General features: G+C 40.0%; 4 non-coding genes across 4 annotated transcripts; all 4 read left to right on the top strand.

Annotated features, from left to right (window-relative positions):
* The first annotated feature begins 1,456 nt into the window (after positions 1–1,456).
* trnav-cac lies at positions 1,457–1,529 on the top strand. The gene has a single exon. It is a non-coding gene; the product is annotated as a tRNA-Val (tRNA).
* A 169-nt stretch (positions 1,530–1,698) lies between these two features.
* Positions 1,699–1,781, top strand: trnal-cag. The gene has a single exon. It is a non-coding gene; the product is annotated as a tRNA-Leu (tRNA).
* A 1,611-nt stretch (positions 1,782–3,392) lies between these two features.
* Positions 3,393–3,475, top strand: trnal-cag. Its single transcript has one exon. It is a non-coding gene; the product is annotated as a tRNA-Leu (tRNA).
* A 1,786-nt stretch (positions 3,476–5,261) lies between these two features.
* Positions 5,262–5,334, top strand: trnav-aac. Its single transcript has one exon. It is a non-coding gene; the product is annotated as a tRNA-Val (tRNA).
* Positions 5,335–14,761: the final 9,427 nt, after the last annotated feature.

Below are 14,761 nucleotides of genomic sequence, written 5' to 3'. Positions count from 1 at the left end.
TAAAAAAAAAACTTTAAGAGCGGACGCCTCTGGCTGAAGGCCTGCACGAACATGGCGCCACCGACAGAAACCACGGCCTGTAAGTAATTCACTTTTTTTTTAGATTAGTACATTGTTTTTTATTAACTTCCCCCATGGTAGGATTTAAATAGTAATAAAAAAATTAAGTTATTATATTTAAAATGATTGGTTTTGGTGAAGCGGTGTGTTTGTCTGGTTAATGTAAGAGGCTAATAGCTCTGCTCGGGGCTCAGCCAAGCCCGAAAGTCACTATCTGCCACGGCCGACCGGGGCTTTGACAACTCAAGAGGGAAAAATAGAAAAATAGAAAAAACACTGAACCAGCAGTACTTTCTCTGCGAGAAAAAAGTAAAAACGTAATGGCAGCAGCTGCAGCCCCATTAGTGGCTTCCTTCTATAAGAGAAACGCTACTAAAGCAGACAAGCTTTGACACGAGTCTAGAGGATGAAAGACAGAATATACCGCAGTCGCTGTAAAATCCCAGCCAATAACTTAAAGGTTAACTAATAAGAAGGATAAATATTTGGGTCATAGCATAGAAGCAGCTATTGGTGCAGGTCAGCCAGCCCAAAGAGCGCACAGGGGTGACGGGTGATGATTTTAAGCAATATGTGTTTTTTTTTTTTTTTACATGTTAAAAAAAAATCTGATTGATAAATGAAGACAGCGCGTGGTAGTCGACTGTTTTTTTTTTTTTTTGTGGTAAACATATTATTATCGTTTTCCCCTGAAAAGCATCAACTTTGCACAGCACTAAACGGTTTTTTTTTTTTTTTTTTTGCACTAAACGGAGTACCCATCATGCTTCAAGTGTTTCCGACGTCACTGGGATGACGCACGTCTCTGCCTCCGTAGTGTAGTGGTTGTCAGATTGACACGATTTGGGATTATTTCCAGCTCGTGTCGTCTCAGTTATCCGGGTCATCGCAACAGGACTTTCGTTCAGTTCTTTCTGAAATCGTTTCCACACCCATCCAGCTCTGTTTGACGCTGCCTGCCACTCAAAACGCTCCTTAGTCATTGAAGCGGAAGAAACAGCGCCCCCAAAATTACGCCAGTGGCCGGAAAGTGTATTACATCCGTGGTGATGAGAACTACCGGTGAAAAAGAATGGTTTAAGCTTAACTATTTTTCGCCCGCGGCGTGAAAGTTCCCCATTTCGAAACATTTATTTTCATTTTTTTTAAGATAATCTTTTTAATTATTCTATAATTTACGTATTCAATGTTGTTGGCTACAAACTGTGGGCAGTTGCAGTTCTGAAGACTTGTACTCACGTACCATACAAAGACTGATGTTACACATTAATTCATTTCAGTTCTATTCAGAAATATAATTTGTATGTGCGTTTGTTGTGTTTTAAATGGCTCCTGCGTGGTACATGAGGATTGCTTCTACTATGTGTGGGCTTCTTTGTTCTGCAAATGTCAGATGGTTTCCGTAGTGTAGTGGTTATCACGTTCGCCTCACACGCGAAAGGTCCCCGGTTCGAAACCGGGCGGAAACAACTTTTGTCTTCTTTTAAAACCCCGGTTCTGCTTGTATAAACACTGTTCACAAAATAGTCAGGTTTCTGTTACGTCTGAAGACGTGATATTCAACACTTAAGTCCTTTGGTCTTTGTCAGATGTGAGTAGAAACCCATAATGACTAATATCTTTGTCATGGTCACAACTGTCAGGATGGCCGAGCGGTCTAAGGCGCTGCGTTCAGGTCGCAGTCTCCCCTGGAGGCGTGGGTTCGAATCCCACTTCTGACAGCATTCCTTTTCTCTTTTTGGAGGAGCGCTGACTTAGTGGTTAGAGCATTGCACGTTTGACCTGGAGGGGCTGGGTCTGATCCTCACAGACTGCCACTCTGGGTTCCTGGTACCATCGTCGTTCATGGTATCAAGTTTCAAGTGAGATTCTCTGGTGGCTTGGTGCTAGAGCTGCAGGTAATGATGTAGTGATGTTTCAGAGTAAAATATGATCCAAAGTTTGCACATGTAGTCTTTCACTTGTAAACTCGACCAGATCCACTTTGCTTTTCATCAACTAACTTTCTGCCTGAGAATTTGCACAAGTAAATTGGGTCGCAAGTATTTAAATGTGACATTTTTTAAATAATGTGACAATGTGAATTATATTTTATGGCTTGATGACTGCCACTCAAAACGCCACCGTTTTGAGTGGCAGTCAAATTACGCTAGTGGCCTAAAAACTATTATATCCGTAGTGATAAGCACTACTATAAGACATGAATGGGAAAAATTAAGACAGCTTAAGCCCTTTTCACATGGCATTAGTTTTACCTAGGGACTTCAGGTAATAATTAAGTTACCCTCCTACATAAGCTTTTTATGTGGCGCATTCACATGGGATAACCAAAATCTGAGATCTGCTGAAATTTATGGACATCTCTGCTGCTTATTGCGTATACGAGCTAGGGCTGGACGATATAGGAAAAAAAGCATAGTGATAAAATAAAAATTATATTGATCGATATCAATTTTATCAACAAAGTAAAAACATATATCGTGCAGCCCTGGCCATTTTATGCTGTTGCTTAGCGACTTACTTTTAGATACAGAACACACTAACATTGAATTCAAACTCAACCCTTTATTCAACCAACTTTTTACCAAAACTGCAAGTTTTTAAAAAAGAAAAACGAAAGCCTGCTCTCTGAACTCTTTGAAGGGGGCGGAGCTTGGTGACGGAGCGTTCCTGGGTCTGCATTTCTGATTGGTTGGGAGGATGTAATGACTAGTGTAATATTAACCTACATGATAGGGTAGAATGCAAAAGGAAGTAAAACTGTTATTCTGTTGAACGTTTTGTTGACCCCTTTTTTCTGTCTATCGATCGATATATATTGTTGTTGAATTATTGTCCAGACATGATATGAGCGACTGTGTAATGGCAGTGCAGCCAACACTCAGCTCATACGCTTCTCTGGTCTCTCTTTCTTCTAAAGTCGGCAGTAGATTTCGTGACTTCCAGTTTTTGGGCTCATTTGTTAATGTGCAGCTGCTTATTTGGGCTTGTTCTTTCTCTCTAAACCCCCCTTCCCCCCTCTTTCCTGTCTATCGCACTGTGCACAAGAGCTAGACCTCGCGCTGTTGTTGAGTTTTAAATACTAAATATATATATATATACTGTAGCTGTTTCCACTTTTATAAACACTGTTTACAAAATAGTAAGATTTATGTTCAGTTGCCTTTTACATGTGAACCTTAAAATAACAAACTTTTCACAAATATATTGCATTTCGGCATATAAATGTAGAAACACTGTATTTCAAAGACAAAGTGATCAACCTAAAAGAATTCCTAACTAGGTGTGAGTAGAAACCCATAGTGACTAATATCTCTGCCACACTCACAACTGTCAGGATGGCCGAGCGGTCTAAGGCGCTGCGTTCAGGTCGCAGTCTCCCCTGGAGGCGTGGGTTCGAATCCCACTTCTGACAGCATTCCTTTTCTCTTTTTGGAGGAGTGCTGTCTTACTGGTTAGAGCATTGTACGTTTGACCTGGGGGGGGGGGGCTGGGGCTGATCCTCACAGACTGCCACTCTGTGTGTGGCTGCACCCTGCTTTCTGCCAGGCGTTATGTGCTATTAATATGCACTGTTCTATGTTTAATAAATAACTCTCGGTCTGTTAGGTATTGTCCGGTGAATATTAGTCCAAACAGCTCATATCAGGACAAGAGAGAAACAGAAATAAAAATGTACATCCAGAGAACATCACCCTAGAATGCTGTTTATCTGAATTAACACTATATTTCAATCAATAAATCCTCTATACTAGGCTAATGAAACCTAACTAAAACTATTAAGCAAAATAAAGATAAAAAGAAGCTAAGGAACTATGTACACACAAAATAAACAAAAGGAGAAATAAAGATAGTTGAAAACTATTAGAATGATTCTGTGAATCTTGGTTCACTGCAGATCTAAGTTAGAGAACCAAAGTTCACCTTGAACGTGGAATGAGGTTAAATAGCTTAACTAATTTAGAACAACATTTCGTATGTGTTTTCAACCCATTCACGGTGCAAATCCCGAGTTAAACAAAACATTATTTGAGAAAATAAAATTTTAAAGAATGATCTGCTCAGTGAAATCAATAACCTTCAAGACACTTGATTTTATTAATGCAACTATTCCTCTGGGAAGCTAGGGGAGCTGTAGCGATCGTTCGCTTGTTGCGTTAATAATTAAATGATACAAAACACCATTAAATAAACATTAATCTTCCCTATTAATGCGGTAATAACGCTCATCGCACTTTTGAACGATGGTGGATTGAAACGAAAACAAGCATTGTGTTTAAAATGAACCGTAGTTGCATTGACTCGGTGTTATCCAGGAAGCTAATAGCGCTATGCTAGCGGACATTCGGCGCTAATTTAAAATACTTTTCAGATATATTCAGTTGTAATGAGTGGACAGGCAACACAAACATTAATATACCATTGGAAATAAAGTTAGTCATAACCGTGAAAACACATCAATAAAACTTGGTTTCAATAATGCTAGCAGAAGTTGGCCTGTAAGCTCCAGTGCTTTTACTAAGTCAAACCTTAAACTAAACCAAATCCGATTAATGGATTATTTTTTCTCTCTCTCACCAAAAATAAATTAAAGAAATTATTTTATGTCAATCATTTCATCTGGCAGTTGACCTGAATTCAAAGTGCAGCTAAATACAAGCTGTGACACATGCTTGTAAAACAAGATGGCGGCCCTGCCATTGTAAACAATGAAAATGTAACAAAATGTTTGCTGCTAGTGGTTTTACCCAATGAGCTGAGAACAGGTTTCACTTCACTTGTGTAACTTGAAACTGACTTAAAAAAAAATGAGTAAAGTGCCTCGTATTATGGTGAAATAAGTTTCCTCTTTACAGATTTTTTACAATATATTTCCTAAATATATATTCAGCATTGCAAGCTATTCTCTTCATGGAAGCCCAATGAGTGCATTGACAAAAAATATAATCCAGATTCTCCAAAAATTAAATCTTAAAAAAATTGTAAATTCAAATAAATCGAATTATCGCCCCTATTTTAGACAAAGAGAGCCGGTTACTCTCTGTCCCCATATGTAATACAATCTCTGTAATTATTACAAATCACATGTGGTCCCTAGGTAAAACTAATCCTATGCAAATAGAGCTTAAAACGTTCTAAACTGTAAAGCTGAGCTGTGTTATGGTTTAATCACGCATATGAACTCAGCTCGGTATCTGAAGGTTTCCGTAGTGTAGTGGTTATCACGTTCGCCTAACACGCGAAAGGTCCCCGGTTCGAAACCGGGCGGAAACAGCTTTTAATTTTTTTTATAGCTGTTTCCGCTTTTATATAAGGAATACAAGACAAGACTAGCATGACAAGTCTTAACAGTCTCGGTGACTATTTTCACAGTGACAGTAGAGGAAACAAAACCTTTTTTTTTATATTTATATACTGAAATTGGTATGTCTCAATAATCAATCAAGAGTCTTTGATGTAATTTTGTAACCGTAATGAAATCTTGCTGAGACAGAAGCTCAATTGAAGAATCAGTTTTGCTACATTTCAATCTGTTCCGTTTAATACGTTTGTGGAAGTTATTGTCTAAAAGGGAGAACCGTTTTACTGGGTGTCCACTAGATGGCACCAAATTCATATATTTTACATTAAGGGGATTTTTATGAAATCGATGTAAGCAGGGATCCACATTTATCATTTATTCAGATGCAGCAACGTTTTCTGTGGTTATCTTCTGTTTTTTTTTTTCTGGATTTGTAGGGAAACATGCATCCTTCTGCTGAAGTATTTAATTTTTAGATGCAGGGGCAGAACCCAAAATTGTCAAAAAACAATGTTGTGAATTTTGCTATTTGGGCAAATTTTGTTTAAAAATGAAAGGTCTTCCATGTATGTTCATTGTAATTTTTTTTGTGTATGTTTTAAAAACATACACACACATACATTTTTTTTTTCTGGAAAAGAAAAAATATTTATATTTAAGTGGTCGTTTGAAGGGATCTTTGTACTTTGGGGTGAGAAAAAAAGAGTTAGCTCTTGCGACACTCTGTTTTTGTCAAGCAGCCTACACTTTTGGACGTCAATAACATGTTGATGTTGGAGCCAGAAAATTAGATTTTAAAGGTAACTTCATTTGAATGATATAATAGTATTGTTGCATATTTCACATTTAAACCAACATACATTTGATGCCTTGTACCAAACAATTGAAACTCAAAGCAAAAATACCTTTTGAGTTTCAATTGTCACAAGAAATGTAGCCAATAAGTGCGCTCGACTATGAAGGTTAAAATGTCCGCGTGGTGCACAGTACAACCAAGTGTGCAGCTGCCTTTAATGTGTTTCCTTAGCTGAGTCGTCGCTTCTTTACTTTCAGCTCACAGTCACCTGGGTTCGCGCCCAGGTAAACTCACACTCCCGTAAGGAGAGAGAGCGCTCAGAGTCATATTTTTTACCTGCCTTGGTAAACAGATCTGTGTTTTGTAAACTGGCCCAATTTGTGATGATGGCTGCAATAAAAACTCCCACGGAGTCGGGAGCACTGAGCGTCTACTGGCCGTGAAGACGTCAGTGGAGTCTGTTCTGATGGGGGATTATAGTGCATAAATTAAAAAGAAAGTCTAAATCTCCTGCTGACACAAAGATCAAAAATGAAAAAAGGGCGTTGCGTTGTAACTGCATGAACTGGCTTTTGACACATTAATAAAGTATGATGTAGCCACACACAGCAACTGATTTAGTCATATCTACAATAGTTTTTAGATTGAGAAATGACCAATGATGCAGCCTGGGCAGAAGTCCCTGTTGGGTGGTGTCAGGAGATGTTTGTGTGGATTCCACATCCAGAAGGTTGGGCTGCCAATAGTTTTGTAGTTTCCCTGGTTCTGCAGTCAGAGACTTAGACAACTTAATTTGTCAAATGACATTTTGTTTGCATACAGCTTAAAAATTACAGTAAATTACAGTATATCACAGGATAAAGTAAATTACAGGATAAAATTACAGGATAAAGTGCAGCAGTGATTTAACAGTAAAACAATTGAAATGTAAACAGTGCAGGAGAAAGAGACAGTGTGCGATCACAGTGTACAGGTGAGTAATTTTAAAAACCATTTGTATGTGCAGAAATGATTTGTGCAAGAATGCATTTTAGAAAACTGAGAGTTCGGCAGCATTTGTAATGCTAGATATGGATGCAATGATGCAAATATGCAAATGTGATACAGAGTCCAGTTTATAGTTCAGCAGTTCAACAGTCTATTGAACAGCACAGCCGTCTCAGTGAGTGATTACCTTTTCATCTAGAGCTTCTGTAGTTCTACACTTTATTCTAAAGTGTTCTTTTACAAATGTAAATATCTGAAAATGAAACTTTGGACATGCAGTAGACCTCCAAACAGAGGCACCAGCCCTCATACCCGAGATAACGGTGGTTGCTCCTGAGTCGGTAAGTGATCTAGCACTGATGTTTTTTTTTTTTTTCTAAAAGCAAAGCGTGATAATACGTTGTTTTTTTTGTTACAGCTCCTCAGCTGCGCCGTTTTTGGGCAGAGGGCTTCCCACCTGAAGACCATAGGTGGATGTTTAAGAAGGAGGCAAAGGACAAACCACAGCTCCAGCACAACCTGAAGTCCTCTCTGCCACCAGACACCTTCACCAGACAGGCATCTGACCAGGGACGAGGTGGCTCTCCACTGCCGACGGAGGACACGAGGAGTGGACACCACTGTCCAGCTGCTGGAGGAGCTGTTTGCTGTCCTCATGGGGTCCTGTGGCAACAACTCTTCCTCTGTTTGATCAGGAGAGGATGGAGCACATCTGGCGGGTCCAGAAGAAGCATGTGAATTGCATCCAAGACCCAGCAGCTTCATGTCAGGTTTGTATTGAAATTGTTGAAACCAAAATTTGTGTCTTGTTATTGATGTGTGGTTGTGCATTTTATGTGTTTCATGTGTCGACTTTGCTTCTAGGAACCAGCGCCAACAGCCTGAATTTTCAGGTTTACCCGTTGGAAGGGCTGCACAGGTGGAACCAGGATCGGCGTGTTGCTGCCCTCGCAATGGAGAAGTCTTCTTCTTCGTGCTGCTACTCGCGTGATTTCCTGCATTCTGTCACCCAAAACTATGAGAAGCTGTTTGGCAGAAAGGTGGCACCTGAGTTCTGTCCGCCCGCACGTTACACACACAGGTAAGAATGACATCAGTACCACCAGGCCAGAGGAAAAATACAAGGCTGCATGTGATCTTTCTTTCAACTCTTATCCTGCATCACAATGAAACTGTTATTAGTGAAAATATGTGTCAACTGGACACAAAGCATACAAAATAACATGACAAGGGGAGGATTTGAGCATTAAGTAAAAATAGCAGTAAACTTGAGCACATTATAGATAAGAATATAAAGATGCTGCTTGAACATAGGACAAAAACATTTTTAATTAAAAGATTCAACCACATCTTTGTGTTCTGTATGAAATTAAGTTTTACAGTTGGCACTCAGCTGAGCCCTGTTATTAATGTTTTATACAGCTTATTTGGGTTTACATATTCCAGTCTGTATTGTTCTTTATGTATTTTGTTCCGTCTCAGGTGAGCCCATCAGACTGTCACAGAGGAGACTGCTTGCTTGGTTGAGGAGCACAATGTGGTGGTCGCTGAGGAAGATGAGGGCTTCTCTGAGCTCACAGCTGACCCCACATTGCTGGATTTGGAGGTTTCTGCCAGCACCACCTCCAGACCTGCTCTCTGCCTCCAGGCATCTCCTCCATGCTGGCCTCCAGCATATCTGAGGCTGGAGATACCTCAGATGAAACGATGGTCAGTAACAGCTATTTGCTACTGTTGTGTAAATCCTGCATTTTCACATATTTTATTAAATCTAAAGCATCAGTTCGGTTGTTTTTTAAGGTTTTAAATTGTAATTTTCTTTTTTGTGCTTAATAATATTCACAAGCTGTTGATGACCAACCTACAAGCGGGCCGCATCACAGCGCTCTGGCAGAGGCTGGATGACGGGGATAAGCAGCGGGTCGTTTATGCGGCACGCCACCAGGAGAGACTTTTGACTGGACGCTTTCATACACCAAAGAAGCCCTCATGAAACTCCTGGTGTGGAAAGCACAACCTGCTGCGTGCTAGGTGCCAGCAGCGCTCCTGCACAATAGCCTGACTGCTGTAGGTTGGTGGAGGCCATTTTTATTAGACTTTGTGGGCTGCACCCAATCCCCGAAAAGGAAAGCTAAGGGGGCAGAATCCCGGTGGTCCCTAATTTTGAGGGACTATCGTAAAATCAGGCAGCTGGTTGTTGGTAATGCCAGAGTGATGCAGGGATCAGAGATTCAGCTGGTGGAGGTTAATCAGAACACCCTGATCCAGTGGCACAGTGGCAGGCAGAAGAAGCAGGAGCTGTCTGTGCTGCTTCAGGGAACTTCTGTATCGATGCTTTTAGCTGTGTCAGAAGAACCACTGATGGACAAGAGAGTGCTGCCTTCTGTTCCTGTGCCAGTGCAGGGTGAACATCAATATCACCTGCCAGAGTGTACAGCTGACCAGGCAAAACAAAGGCAGGCACCATGTGCCATCCTCCATAAAGGTGCCACATAAAGGCAACTCTTTGTGGCGCCAGCGCTTCTCCCGCCTCCAGCAGGCCGGGCTCCCTTGGCTCTAGGGATCCCTCCTCAGGCCTTCACACAGGAAGGACAACTTGTGGTTCTATATCAGGTTGTCCTGCCTGCAGAGATGCAGGGAACCCACCAGCAACCCCCAAAAAAGAGGCCATATAAGAGAACTGTGCAAGCTAACACCTGCAAAAAAGTGTGGCTTCTTCCACACAGCATGGGCTGGGCATAGCGGCTGCCGTGGGAGGGTTTACTGCCCCCAGTCTGAGGTCCTTACAAAGGAATGGTTGGAGGAGATGAGGAGGGTGCCAAAATAAGTTTGTAATTAGGTGTTTTGTTTTTGAAATTGGTTTTATAGAGTGTTGCTAGTGATGTTTGTTCACTTTCACTGGTGAATCTGTTAATATTAAGTTTTATTATTTCAAACATTTAATCTAGCTGTCCTTTACCTTTTGCATATTTTTTCATTATGAGTGACATTTGTGACATTGAACAGTAAACGTAAATACTTGTATTGCCTAATAGTTTTATTGAAACATAAAGCCATTTTATTTATCTACTTGAAGTGTAATAATTGTAATAATTTTCTAAAAAAGAAAAAACGGTTTTCATCATTGTACTGAATGAGTACAATGAAAAAGTCAAAATGACTTTCCTTGGGGTTGATATATTAACAATATACTGTATATAACAATGCAGAAACATACATCTGAGCCAGCACAGTTCTCTGTTTTTATATATATATATATATATATATATATATATATATATATATATATATATATATATATACTGCGAAAAGTCAATTAAGAGTAAGTAAAATTTTCTTGAAATAAGTGTTTTCGTTTTTGATTTGAGCATGTAAACAAGTTTATCTGCCAGTGGAATTAGTATTTTTACCACTAAAATAAGATAGTTACATATATTCACTATAAATAAGACGATGGAGTTGGGTTGTTCATATTTTATTTATTCCATTAGCAGATCATCTTATTTACTTGCTCAAATCAAGGACAAGTACAGTAATTTCAAGAAAATTTCACATATTTTCAGTTCCTTTTTTGCAGTGTAGATATGTGTTTCATGTCATACACATATATATGTGTATGGCAGTACAGTTCTTTTTATGTGCTCTCGTGTATGTATATGTATATAAACGTGTATATATACAGCATGTGTTCACATATGAGGTCTTGCCTAAGGACCAACACTTATAAACCCACTGTATACATATATCCACATGCTGGAATTAAAACCCCAATCTCATGCATGGGTGTCAGAGACCCTACCAACTGAGCCACACAGCTCCATCATGGAGCAGGAAACTGCTGCATCTGAGTCAGCCTCCTACACATAGCAGCAGGTTTCATTCCAGCTGTGTGCTCAAACATTTAGCAGGGCACACCTGTTTGATGACACTGATGCTCAAAAACAAACATCTCTATCTTTACAGGGAAGATAGAGGAAGAAGGGGAAACCTGAACAGAGGTTATAATCAGAAGCTGCAGTTCATGATATCAACCTAACGGTCAGGATTTTGTTTCTGCAAACTCCTGTGATCTCTTGAGGGCTGAGCTCCAAATGCAGGTAACGATGGAGCAAAGCGATGCTTTGGAGCCTCCAGGCTTTTTCACCGACGTGAATAGGCTCTAGTGACAGACATTGGTCCCGCTGGATTATGTCAGTGCTCTGCTGTGAGTCCCTGAACACGTTATGATTCAGAGGGAAAATGAGGGGGGCGTGTGTGTGTGTGTGTGTGAGAGCAGCTGTAGAGGTGATGAGTGTGTGTGTCCATATGTCAGTGCAGATGAAGCACTCTGGGGGACGGAGTGTGTCTCCGCCCGGGGAGCTGATTCTGGGCTGTGGCAGTTTGTACTGTAACTCTCGTACATGTAGCACCGTGCTGTCACGAAGGTGAGTCCCATGTAATGTCCAGAGGTTAAATCTGGGTCATTCACACCTTTGTTTCTTCTAGTAGAGAACAAACTCACCTGCTTATAACTGCAGTGACCCAATCAGACAGTCATAGTGCAGCATAACCTGCTGCAGATTGTCACTACAGAAACACCCCAGGTGAGACTTAAAAAGAGGAAAACCTCCATGGTTTGGTTACAACAAGCAACACCACTGTGGCTTTTTGTTTTGCTAATTTTGGTAATAAAAGTACAGTTATATAGTGTCTAAGGCAGGGGTGTCCGAACATTTCGGCAAAAAATTTGTATATATAAATGAAAGCATCAGTACATATACATACATATACAGTATACATATTGAAATTTGTTATTTGGCACTATTAGGAGTAGAATTACTCTATGTAATGTAACTGGTGTACAAAAGAAATCTGTGGTGCTGAGTAAGTTTTATTTATCAATGTTTTGCTATTATTAGTCTCTTACTGCCTTCAGTGACATAGAGTCATAGGATACAGTTTGTTGTAAAAAGGCTGCAAACATTTAAAAATAACCTTTTTATTATCACATTTAGTGTTATAACAACTAATTACCCAAATTCATTGTGAGAAAAAATTAAATCCATATCCCCATCTGTAATTGCCTGGACATTTTGGCCTGCTAATGTTGATTTTGCCGTTATAGTGCCAGAAGAGGCCTGAATTTAAAGGGTTTCATTTTCCTTTTTTTTTTAGGCTGCAGGCAATCTTCTGCAGTTAGATCACCGGAAATCACCTCAGATAGAACTTCGGAAGCCGCAGCTGTGATATCTGCAATAATATGACAGGACCTTCTTTTTTAGCCATGTTGTGATTGGTCTCTCAGGAGGTCAGTATCAGCAGACCATCAGGATATTTCACAGAGGAAAAATTACACGCAGAAACCCCCCAAATGTTTTCCATCTGACTGTACAGCTCATTAAGTGTTCTTCTCAGTGTCCCTGGGCTGCTAGTTACTGTGGTTATGGGTAGATGGCTGATGTTTTTTATGCTGTGATCTTACCTCATTGGCCTTTTTGCCATCACTGAGACTGAGCTGCAGGCAAAACAAAGAAAAAGAAACAAGGACTTTCATCTGGGATGCTCAAGCCAACAATATGTGTCTTATAGCCAGATGGGATGGACTTTGACTTCAGAGGCAGATCCAGCATTCAAAAAAGGAAAGAGCTCATTTACTTTTCACCATAGCAACTGTTCTTTCTGACTCTGCCTTAAACTCCAACGCAACATTTTGTTTAAAGTTTGCCTTAAACACTGAAAAAGGAAATTATATCGTATTCCTGTCCTTAATTATTTTTTTTCCGCATTTCACAAAGTTGGATCATTCAGAGAGGGATCTTTGATCATTCCTCTTTGCACAGTTTCTCTAGATCAAGGGTTCTCGGCGGTAACATTTTTCCAAGTACCCCTTTAGATTCCCCATGTTGATAATATTTTTTAAATAGCCTTTTGTTCTGTTAATACATTAGGAATTATGTATGTTTCTAAAAATGTTTATATAAATAGACCTAATATTAGAGAGTTGATGGAGAATAGATCTTCATTCTCAATAAAGCCAAACTTGATGTAACTGTTGTCATACTTCCTAATTTTAGCTGATTCGGGTTTTACCTTACTTGATGAAGTGGACAGTTAAATATTTGCCCATTGTGTTACGTAGCTCAACCCTGACACATCCGCAGCAGTGCTTCCTCAGGCCTGACAACATGCGTTTCACGGACCCAACCCATGATTCGAGGACCGGGCCGCTGCTCTAGATAATCCAAACTCTAGTGTCCACGCTTTCCTCTTTAGTTCACCCCACAGTCATTACAGGTATGGGGGCAAACGAAAGAATTTAAAAAAAATGGCACATTTTTGGTTTTCTAGCAGAGGTCACCAAAGATTGTTTAACATTGTCTTGGTATTTCAAATGCTTTAGGTTCAGAATTACAAACTACATACCTGTGCCTGTATTCACAAAGATTATCAGAATCCTCTTAGACAGTTAATATCTCAGTTTAAAAAATCCTATAATCTAGGAGTCTTAGCTTAAAGGGACAGTGTATAACTAATTTGTGCAAAAAAGTATTGCCTTTATAAACACAGATTCTGGCAAAGTCTAATAACATCACATCAAAAATTAAAGCTTTCTTATAACTTAGAGTTAGTTGTTTATAAATACATAGGTGCCGGTGCACCCACAGGGAGGTGCCATGATGCGTCCCCATTTCTGATCTCAGTAGCCGAAAGGGGCTACTGAAAGGGAGTGTTGAAAAGCTGAACACAGGTGGAGAAAGACCAGACTTCAGGTTTACTATGACATCTATAAAGAGAGACTTTACAGATATAACTTCCAACTGAAAAATGCAAGAGAATCTTTCTTCTCTGAGATCATCAAGAAAAACATTAATAATGCTCGTGTCTTATTTTCCACAGTTGACAGATTAACAAATCCTCCTGTGTTCGTGACTTCCGAACTCCACTCCACCAGGGCCTGCAATGAATTTGCTAACTTCTTTACTGAGAAAATCTTAAATATTAGAGGATCACTTTGTACTACCATATCAACTCCAGAACCAAAGCCGTATTCAGCTGGAACTTACCCTGACAAAATGTCCCAATTCAGCCAAATAAACTACAAAAGCTTAGAGGAGATCATTCAGCTAAATTCCTCCTCCTGCTGCCTTGATGTTTTCCCCGCAGCTTTCTTTAAGAAAGTTTTACCTGTCATAGCGTCTGATTTTACTCAGATAATAAACACGTCCCTCCTGTCAGGTGTTTTCCCCCGGTCCCTAAAAACAGCAATTATCATACCACTGCTGAAAAAGAATAATTTAGACAAACTTCTACTCCAGAACTACAGGCCCATCTCAAACCTCCCCTTTATCAGTAAGATCATTGAAAAAGCTGTATTTCAACAATTAAACACCTTCTTAACAACGACCAGCCGCTTTGATGTTTTCCAGTCAGGTTTCCGTGCTCACCACAGTACAGAGACCGCCCTTATCAAGGTGTTTAATGACATCCATATAAATACAGACTGTGGAAGAAACACCGTGCTGGTACTATTGGACCTCGGTGCAGCATTTGATACTGTCGATCACTCCATCCTGTTAGAACGCCTGGAGAAATGGGTCGGCCTCTCTGGTCTGCTCAGTTGTAACACCCCTTATTTG

Source organism: Fundulus heteroclitus, chromosome 11 (genome assembly GCF_011125445.2).
Source record: "Fundulus heteroclitus isolate FHET01 chromosome 11, MU-UCD_Fhet_4.1, whole genome shotgun sequence".
Classification (NCBI taxonomy): Eukaryota; Metazoa; Chordata; class Actinopteri; order Cyprinodontiformes; family Fundulidae; genus Fundulus; species Fundulus heteroclitus.
This window is presented reverse-complemented; position numbering and strand designations above follow the sequence as displayed.